Genomic DNA, 9654 nt, shown 5'->3' on the forward strand with positions numbered 1-9654 from the left:
TCTCTCTCTCTCTCTGTCTCTCATGAATAAATAAATAAAATCTTAAAAAAAAAAGTTCCTATACCACAGAAGCTGGGGAGAAGGAATATTGGGGGTCAGTAAGTAGTTCCACCACAGTTCCTGTGGGTGGGAGACCTTACCTGTTCATGTAATACTTTTATTTTTATTTTCTACAAGATATTTATTTGAGAGAAAGAGACAGAGATAGCAAGAAAGAGCATGAGCAGGGAGGAGAGGGAGAAGCAGGCTCCCTGCTTAGCAGGGACATGGGGCTCCCTCCCAGGACCCTGGGATCAGGACCTGAGCTGAAGGCAGATGCTTAACTGACTGAACCACCCAGGCGCCCCTTAATAATACGTTTAAAAAGAAAGAAATCAAAAAAAAAAAAAAAAAAAAAGAAAGAAAGAAAGAAATCAGAAGACTAGAAGTAGCATGAAGCCCCCCCTAGGATTGTAGAGCTGGGCAAAGTACCTTGTGCCCTCAGCTGTGTGACTTGTTCGCAGGCAGTCCCTGCCCTCCGGGGAGCCTGAATCCCACTGTGTGTGTGTGTGTGTCTGTCTGCAAGGAGCCTTGTTAGCGCTTTGAAGTAATTCCCAGTGGGGTGGCTGTCTGGGAGATTCCACTTAATTGTTGCAATTAATTACAGCTTCTGGAGAGGGAGCTGGCAGCGGCAGGGGGGGCAGGCACAACCATGCTAGGAAGAATGAAGTTGAACTGTTTAAGGGCTGAGGGGATCCTCGGGGGGTACTGCTCACATCCTCGAACGGCCTGCTGTATATATACTCTGACGCCCTCGGTAATGCACACAGTTGCTTAGATACACAGAACACTCACACTCCTGGACTCCCAGACCCTGGAGACACACACCGGAGGCTCACACTCAGACATGAGAGGTTACAGTGCACACACAGTCTCACACAGGGAACACTGAGATTCACATCACACACCCACAGTAATAGATACACACCTGGACACACACACATACACACACACCACTGGAATTGTCAATGTTAACAAAAACCGAAAAATAACCCCCAAAACTGGTTATTTCAGAAAAAGATCCCAAGGGTTAGGCCCCTACCATGTTAGGGAGTTGTCAGAGTGAGGAGCCTTAGGGGGGATGTCCCCCAACTTCCCCCCAGCACCCACCAATTTAAGTTCATCCAGAGTCCATGGGCCTTGATTTCAGAAGTCTTCAGGTCATTGCAGATGGAAGACGGTAAATCTCCAACGCTCTGTACAGTTTATGAACACCCCTCCCCCCCGTGGATGTCAGGCCTGATACTAGGGACACATTCATGAATCGGACACAGTCCTTGCTTGGGAGTTAAAGGGAGACAAAAAATGATCAAGTAATTTCTCTCTCTCTTGTTTTTAACTGTGATAATTATGAATCAAGTTGCTGGCAGTGGGGGAAGGAAAACAAAAATCACCAAATCTGCCAGGTGGTGCTGGTATGAGAGAAGGAATGGGGATAGGGACATTTGAATAGCAGTCACCTGAACAAAAAGGGATAAGCCTTGTAGGCCTGAAATAATCCCTTTGGTGATCCGTGCCCATCAGGAACTTGATCCCTGTGCTAACCACAAACTTAGGCTGAATGCCACCTTTGTGCTGAAGCTGAGCTAAATCAGTGACTGAGCGTGCTTAATGGCTTGCTGGAGTTGATTCACGCACCCGTTACCAATTTGGGGTTATTGAGGAGGTTGGGAGAGGTGGTGGAACACTGAGGAAGAGCACGACCCGGAAGCCAGGCAGCCTGGGTTCAAACCCCGGCTGCCCTGCAGGGTGACTGAACAAGTAAGTGTTCCTTCTCTCTGGGTCTCAGCTTCATTCCTATAAATTGAGGCTGATGACAAAACGGCTGCTGTGAGCATTAAGTGAGCTAAGGCATAGGAAGTGCTGAAGTCGGCGGCAGGTAAATGCCCACTCGGTAAATATTAGCAGTAGGTATAAGAACTACTCTCAGCCAACACTGGGAACCCTTTATTTAATCTCCACGGCGGGACCTGCCCCTAATTTCTTACCGCACCCCACCCCTCCGGAGATTCCCAGAAGTTCCCAGGTCCCTGCGACCTCAGGCGTCCCCACCGTCCCAGACGCGTGCAGTAGCCCCTCAGCCGCCACGTGGGGGCAGCAGCGCGCTGCTCAGCGAACCGCGCGCGGCGCCGGGTGAAGCGCGGAGTCTCGCAGGCTCGGGGCGGGGGCGGGGCGGGGGCGGGGCGGGGGCTCCAGCCTGGCACGCGAACTGCATTTCCCAGAAAACCATGCGAGAACCTCAGCCTCATTTTGCTCCACGCAAGCTCAAGCGGAGGTCGCGGGGGATTGTGGGATGAAGGGATTCGGGCTCCTCCGCCGAGGGCGGTGTTGCGCAGGCGTGGACGGCTGCCGGGCCCCGCGGGGTGCAGTCCAGGGGTGGGAACCCACGTCCTGGCGGGGGCGCCCCAACCTCTTGGAAAAACCCAGACGAGGGCACTTTGTGGCCTGGAGCGGGCGGGGCCGTCTTCCCTCGCTCCTGCATCTCGGCGGGTCGTTCAACTCTGGGCTTGCTGGCCGGGAGTCAAGCCGGGTGAAGGCGCTCACGTTTTACTTGAAAAAATATCCCTTTTTTCTTTTCTCTCTTCTAAACAGCTAAATCTCCCCCCCCCCCCCAACATATTAAGAGAATTTTAAATTGGTTGGAATAGTTAAGGATTTTGCCCCCAACATATTAAGAGAATTTTAAATTGGAATAGTTAAGGATTTCCCAAGGACCCATCACCCAGCTTCTGTAGTTCAAACATATGGCCAGTCCTGTTTTATTTATTCTGCTCCCTCTCCTCTCTCATTATTTCAAAGCAAATCTTGGGTAATACGTCATCTCATTTGGAAATGTTTCTGTATGTATCTCTAAAAGGCGTTTCCATCACACCAAAAAAAAAAAAAAAAAAAAAAGCCATCCTTTAATATTATCTAATATAGGTCGGTATTCAGAAGTCCCTTGTTGTTTCATAGATATCTTTTTTCTTTTCTTTTCTTTTTTTAAGATTTCATTTATTTATTTTGAAGACAGCATGAGGAGGGCAGGGGCAGAGGCAGAGGGAGAGAGAATCCCAAGCTGACTCAAGCTGACTCCAGGAGGAGCTGGCCGCTGGGCTGGATTTCATGACCCTGAGCTCATGACCTGAGCCGAAATCAAGAGTTGGTCCCTTAACTGAGCCACCCAGGCGCCCCTCATAAATGTCTTTTTACTGTTGGTTTGTTCAAATCAGAATCCAGATGAGGAGAGAAACAAAGGTAAGAGAGAAATGTAGCTTAAATTAAGTCTCCTTGCAGCTTGCAGCCCACTGATAGATCCCTGAAACACGCAGAGCATGACCTTCCTCAAATTCATGGCTGGCTTAGTGCTTTATTTTTTTTTTAATTTTTTTAATTTTTATTTATTTATGATAGTCACAGAGAGATAGAGAGATAGGCAGAGACACAGGCAGAGGGAGAAGCAGGCTCCATGCACCGGGAGCCCGACGTGGGCTTCGATCCCGGGTCTCCAGGATCGCGCCCTGGGCCAAAGGCAGGCGCCACACCGCTGCGCCACCCAGGGATCCCTGGCTTAGTGCTTTAATGTTTGTTTTGTTAAAACCTAAAGGTAACCTTATCTTTTTTTTTTTTTTTTAAGATTTTATTTATTTATTCATGAGAGACACAGAGAGAGAGAGAGAGAGAGAGAGAGAGAGGCAGAGACGCAGCCAGAGGGAGAAGCAGGCTCCATGCAAGGAGGATCACGCCCTGGGCCCAAGGCAGCGCTAAAACGCTGAGCTTCCCCCGCCCCCCCCCCCCCACCGGCTGCCCAAGATTACCTTACCTTATCTTAACAGCAGCTAGCCCCTCTAGGCGGTGAAAGCCTTGCACTTCTGCTATCCCTAAACCCCACTAATTAACAAGTGTATAATCAGACAATCCTAGCGCAGCTTTCTGCCCGCAGGTCCTACTCCTATGCTATAATAAAATCACCTTTTTGCATCAAAAATGTCTCAAGAATTCTTTCTTAGACATTCGCTTGTAAATCCAAAAACTTCCAAATTTCATCACAGACAGCGTTTACACCCTATATTTGATTGACATCTAAGTCTTTTTATTCTCCAACATTCCTCCTCCCTCTCAATCTCCCTGTGGGACTTCTTACAGCCCGACTTGGCTGGTTGTACCTTTGTATCCTTCACTATAGTCTTCTATTCCTGTATGTTCTATAAACTGAGAGATTAAAAAACTGTTTTTTTTTTTAAGTTCGATTTTCTGGTAAATATACTTTATGGGTGGTGTTCGAGTTCCTCCATGAGGAGATACATATATGCCTCTTGAGTTTGCAACCCCTGTTGTGGTTTTAACATATGTTCCAAGTTAGGGGCGCCTGGGTGGCTCAGTCAGTTAAGTGTCCTCAATTTGGATTATGGTCTCAGGGTCCTGGAATCCACCGTGTGGTGCTCTGAGCTCCATGGGGAGCCTACTTCTCCCTCTCCCTCTGCGCCTCCCCCTGCTTGTGCACACTCTCCCTCTCTATCAAATAAACAAACAAACAAACAAACAAAATCCCTAAAAATAAAAGTTCCGAGTTCTTTGACACTTCTTTTTAACAGCCCTTCCTTTGAGTGTGGACTTAATGCTGCCTTCCCTTGAGGCTGGACTTCATGCCTGGCTTCTAGAAGTAATGGTGTTGACTTCTAAGACCAGATCATAAAAGGTATTGTATTGGGATTACCTGCTTGGGGAGAAGCCAGCTGCCCATATTGTGCTGACACTTGAGTAGCCCTAAAGGGAAGTCCATGTGGTGAGAAACTGAGGTCTGTGAAAGTCTGCAAGGAACTGAGGCCCCCTGGCAGCAGCCCTCTGAAGTGGGCCAGTTTGGAAGCTGCTCCTCCACCCTAGTCAAGCCATGAGATAAATGCAGTCAGTCCTGACCAACAACCTAACTGCATCCTCATGAGTGATCCTGAACCAGACCACCCAGTTATACCACTCCTGAATTCCTGACCTAAAGAAAATAAGACAATGTTTTTTTGTTTTCTTTAGATTATTTATTTATGAGAGAGAGAGAGAGGCAGAGACACAGGCAGAAAGAGAAGCAGGCTCCATGCAGGGAACCCGATGTGGAACTCGATCCCAGGACTCCAGGATCATGCCCTGGGCCGAAGGCAGGCACTCAACTGCTGAGCCACCTGGGAGTCCCAAGACAATGTTTTAAGCTGTTAGATTTTTGGGGGTGTCTGGCTGGCTCATTCAGAATTGCATGCAGCTCTTGATGTCGGGGTTGGGAGTTTGAGCCCCACATTGGGCGTAGAGGTTACTTAAATGAGTAAACTTTAAGCTGTTAAGTTTTGGTTTTAATTTGCTAGCTGCAACAGGTTCTTAGTATACCTGTGTTTCAGTTACCCATTGCTAGATTAAGTATTATCAAAACCTCAACTTAAATCAGACATTTTGTTTTTCTGCCTTTTTGTAGATCAAGAATTTAGGAAGGGTTTGACTCAGGATCTCTCATGTATATGAGTCAGAAGTTGGCTGGGACTGGAGTCATCTCAATGCTTGACTAGGTTGGATGTCCAAAATGACTCAGCAAATTGGCTGAAAGTAACGCTGGGTGTTGGCTGGGAGCTCAGCAGGATCTAAAACCAGAGCACCTCTGCATGGCCTTCTAGCATTGCAGTCCCAGGGTAGCTGAACTTCCTATGTGACAGCTGGCTTTCTACAGAGTGTTCCACGAGAACCAAAGCTGCAAGGCCTTTCTGACCCAGCTTCAGAAGTCACATAGTGTCACTTCTGTTGCTGCCTCTTGATCAAAGTGAGCGCATGCCCACCCAGATTCAAGAGGAGGCCACATAGCTCCCAATTCTTTTTTTTAAAAAATATTTTATTTATTTATCCATGAAACACACACAGAGAGAGGCAGAGACACAGGCAGAGAGAGAAGCAGGTTCCTGGCAGGGAGCCAGATGCAGGACTGGACCCCGGGACCCTGGGATCACCACCTGAGCCAAAGGCAGATGCTCAACCACTGAGCCATTCAGGTGCCCCATAGCTCCCAATTCTTGATGCAGGGAATGTGAAAGCTTTGGTGATCATGGTTTTGGTTTGTTTGTTTCTTAAGATTTTATTTATTCATGAGAGACACACAGAGAGAAGTAGAGACACAGGCAGAGGGAGAAGCAGGCTTCCTGTGGGAAGCCCATTGTGGGACTCCATCCAAGGGCCCCAGGATCATGCCCTGAGCTGAAGCCAGATGCTCTACCGCTGAGCCACCCCGGCGTTCTGGTGGTCAAGTTTTTATTTTTTATTTTTATTTTTATTTTTTTATTTATTTATGATAGTCACACAGAGAGAGAGAGAGGCAGAGACACAGGCAGAAGGAGAAGCAGGCTCCATGCACCAGGAGCCCGACGTGGGATTCGATCCCGGGTCTCCAAGATTGCGCCCTGGGCCAAAGGCAGGCGCCAAACCGCTGCGCCACCCAGGGATCCCCTGGTCAAGTTTTTAAAACAGTTTCACCTTGCTATACAGAACATTCTTTCTTCTTCATCTTCGTCTTCTTTCATCTTTTATTATTTTTTTTTTTATTTATTTTTTTTTTTATTTATTTATGATAGTCACAGAGAGAGAGAGAGAGGCAGAGACACAGGCGGAGGGAGAAGCAGGCTCCATGCACCGGGAGCCTGATGTGGGATTCGATCCCGGGTCTCCAGGATCGCGCCCTGGGCCAAAGGCAGGCGCCAAACCGCTGTGCCACCCAGGGATCCCTTCTTTCATCTTTTAAAGTAATGTCTACACCCAACATGGGGCTTGAACTCACAATCCTTAGATTAAGAGTCACACACTCTTCTGACTGAGTTAGCAAGGTGTCCCTATACAGAACATTCTATAAAGCACTAACTTGGATCCTTTTCTCTCCTCATTCTACACATTCTCCTCTGATCTATTCTTGTGACTTTGATCACCATCTGCATGCAATTCTCAGATCTATCTCCAGCCTAGATCCTTTCCTGACTTACACAGTGGTTCCAACAGCACAGCTTCCTGCTCCTGCCTTAGCTGTTGCTTAGATCTCAAAAACCAGGCTGTGCCAATTTAAATTCCTGAACTGCAGAATCATGAAAAATAATAAAAATTATTGTTCCTTTAAGTGTCAATTTGGGGATAGTTTGTTATACAGCAAGAGCTAACTGATAAAAGATTAAAGAAATGTTTTCTAGCTACCTATGGGCTTTGTGGAAGGGACTATATGTTTTTCACAACATAAATAATCACAATACCACACAGGGACTGGCATATTGTATTCATTCACCCGTCCATCCACTTATTCAATCACATGTTCATTTACTCATTCATTTCATAGATACTTATTGAGATCCTGCCATGAACCTTACTAGGTACCGTTGCTACTGCAGCAACAAAACAGACAGAGTCCCTGTCCTCATGGAGTTCATGTAATTTAAAGTGTAGTTTTAGTGTAAGAACAATCTACTGGGATCCCTGGGTGGCACAGCGGTTTAGCGCCTGCCTTTGGCCCAGGGCGCGATCCTGGAGATCTGGGATCGAGTCCCACGTCGGGCTCCCGGTGCATGGAGCCTGCTTCTCCCTCTGCCTGTGTCTCTGCCTCTCTCTTTCTCACTGTGTGCCTATCATAAATAAATAAAAATTTTTAAAAAATCACACACATTTATAAAAAAAAAAAAAAAAAAAAAGAACAATCTACTGAATGATGTAACAGAATGGTTGGCCAGACTAGAGAACATAACAATTTATAAGAAGCATTATGTCACATCAATTGGATTGATCTCTTATTTATTTGGGGGAAAATATCAGTTTAGAATCCCATCTTACATGACATAACAAAATAAATTCCAGTTGGATTTGAGTAATATGTGTGTGGGGGAATTGCATGGTGAAAATCTAAAGGAGGCTCTTACCAGCAAATATTGAACAAATTCTGTCTAGGCAAAGATGTTCTGAACTTCTATGTAGTGGGGGAAACAAAGCATCAAAGAGAAGACTGAGGGGATCCCTGGGTGGCGCAGTGGTTTGACGCGCCTGCCTTTGGCCCAGGGCGCGATCCTGGAGACCCGGGATCGAATCCCACGTCGGGCTCCCGGTGCATGGAGCCTGCTTCTCCCTCTGCCTGTCTCTGCCTCTCTCTCTCTCTCTCTCTGTGACTATCATAAATAAATAAAAATTAGAAGAAAAACAAAACAAACAAACAAACAAAAAAAAAACAAAGAGAAGACTGATGAAGTAAGCTGTAAAAGAGCTGGATATTTTATATGTCCAAAAAGGGCATAGGCAAAACTGAAGTAAATATACATTAGAGAAGTATATTTGCAACAAAAATGATAGACAATTGGGTAACATCCTCAATGATTGAAGGTATTAACAAAGTAATGTGAAATTAACATGAAAACCCAACAAATAAAAATGGGCATAGAATATGAAAAGATGGGATGCCTGGGTGGCTCAGTGATTAAGCATTCCAGCTCAGGGCATGGTCCCAGGGTCCTGGGATCGAGTCCCACATCAGGCTCCCTGCATGGAGCCTGCTTCTCCCTCCGCCTATGTCTCTGCCTCTCTCTGTGTGTCTCTCATGAATAAATAAATAAAATCTTTTTTAAAAAATAATATGAAAAGACAATTCATAGGGATGCCTGGGTAGCTCTGCAGTTGGGCATCTGCCTTTGGCCCAGGTAATGATCTCAGGGCCTAGGGATAGAGTCCAGCATCTGGCTCCCTACACAGTGAGGAGTCTGCTTGTCCCTCTGCCCCTCCTCTGGCTCATGCTTCCTCTCTCTCTCTCACACACAAAAATAGGTAAATAAAATCTTTTTAAAAATTAAAGTGTTCCTTGATAAAGAAATGTAGATTTTGGTGGCTTAAACAAAATTAGATGAGCTGCTTTATTATAGGACTTTTCATTAATGTGCTAGATTCCATGATAACTGTACAAGAAGGAATCTCCTAGGCATTATTTTCTGAATCTATTTAGTCATGAAGCCTGTATCAGTTAGCTACTGCTGTGTAACAAACTACACCAAAATTTGGCGGCTCAAAACCATTAATAAAGAAATAGATTAGTTGACTTGTTCTGCTGATCTGGGCCTGGCTTGGTGGATCCTTGATGAGGTGGAGCAGAAGGCAAGCTGGGGGAAAGCACAAGTTGACACCTGCAATCCTCATGCACCCACCCACCCAGGTGGGATATGTGTGATATTCCTTGGGCATTCCAGGCTGCCCTAAAGCAAAGGGAAGGGAAAAATAAATGGTTAACAAATAGAGATCAAGAGATCACAGTCCTGGAAGACATGCGTCTCCTTCAGTTGACAAATATCTCAGTGGGAAAAAAAAAAAATCTCAGTGATTTATAAAGAAAAAAAGCATTCTCAGGGCACCTGAGTGGTTCAGTCAGTTAAATGTCTGCCTTCGGCTCAGGTCATGATCCTAGGGTCCTAGGATTGAGCCCCATATCAGGTTCTCTGCTCAGCAGAGGCCTGCTTTGCCTCTCCCTCTACTGTCTCTCTCTCTCTCTCCGAAGTAAATAAATAACATATTTTTAAAAACACTTTATTTTTTTTTTATTTTTTTTTTTTTAAAGGAGCTCTTCTTTACTTATTTATGATAGTCACAGAGAGAGAGGCA

Source organism: Vulpes vulpes, chromosome 1, assembly GCF_048418805.1.
Source record: "Vulpes vulpes isolate BD-2025 chromosome 1, VulVul3, whole genome shotgun sequence".
In the NCBI taxonomy this organism is placed as follows: Eukaryota; Metazoa; Chordata; class Mammalia; order Carnivora; family Canidae; genus Vulpes; species Vulpes vulpes.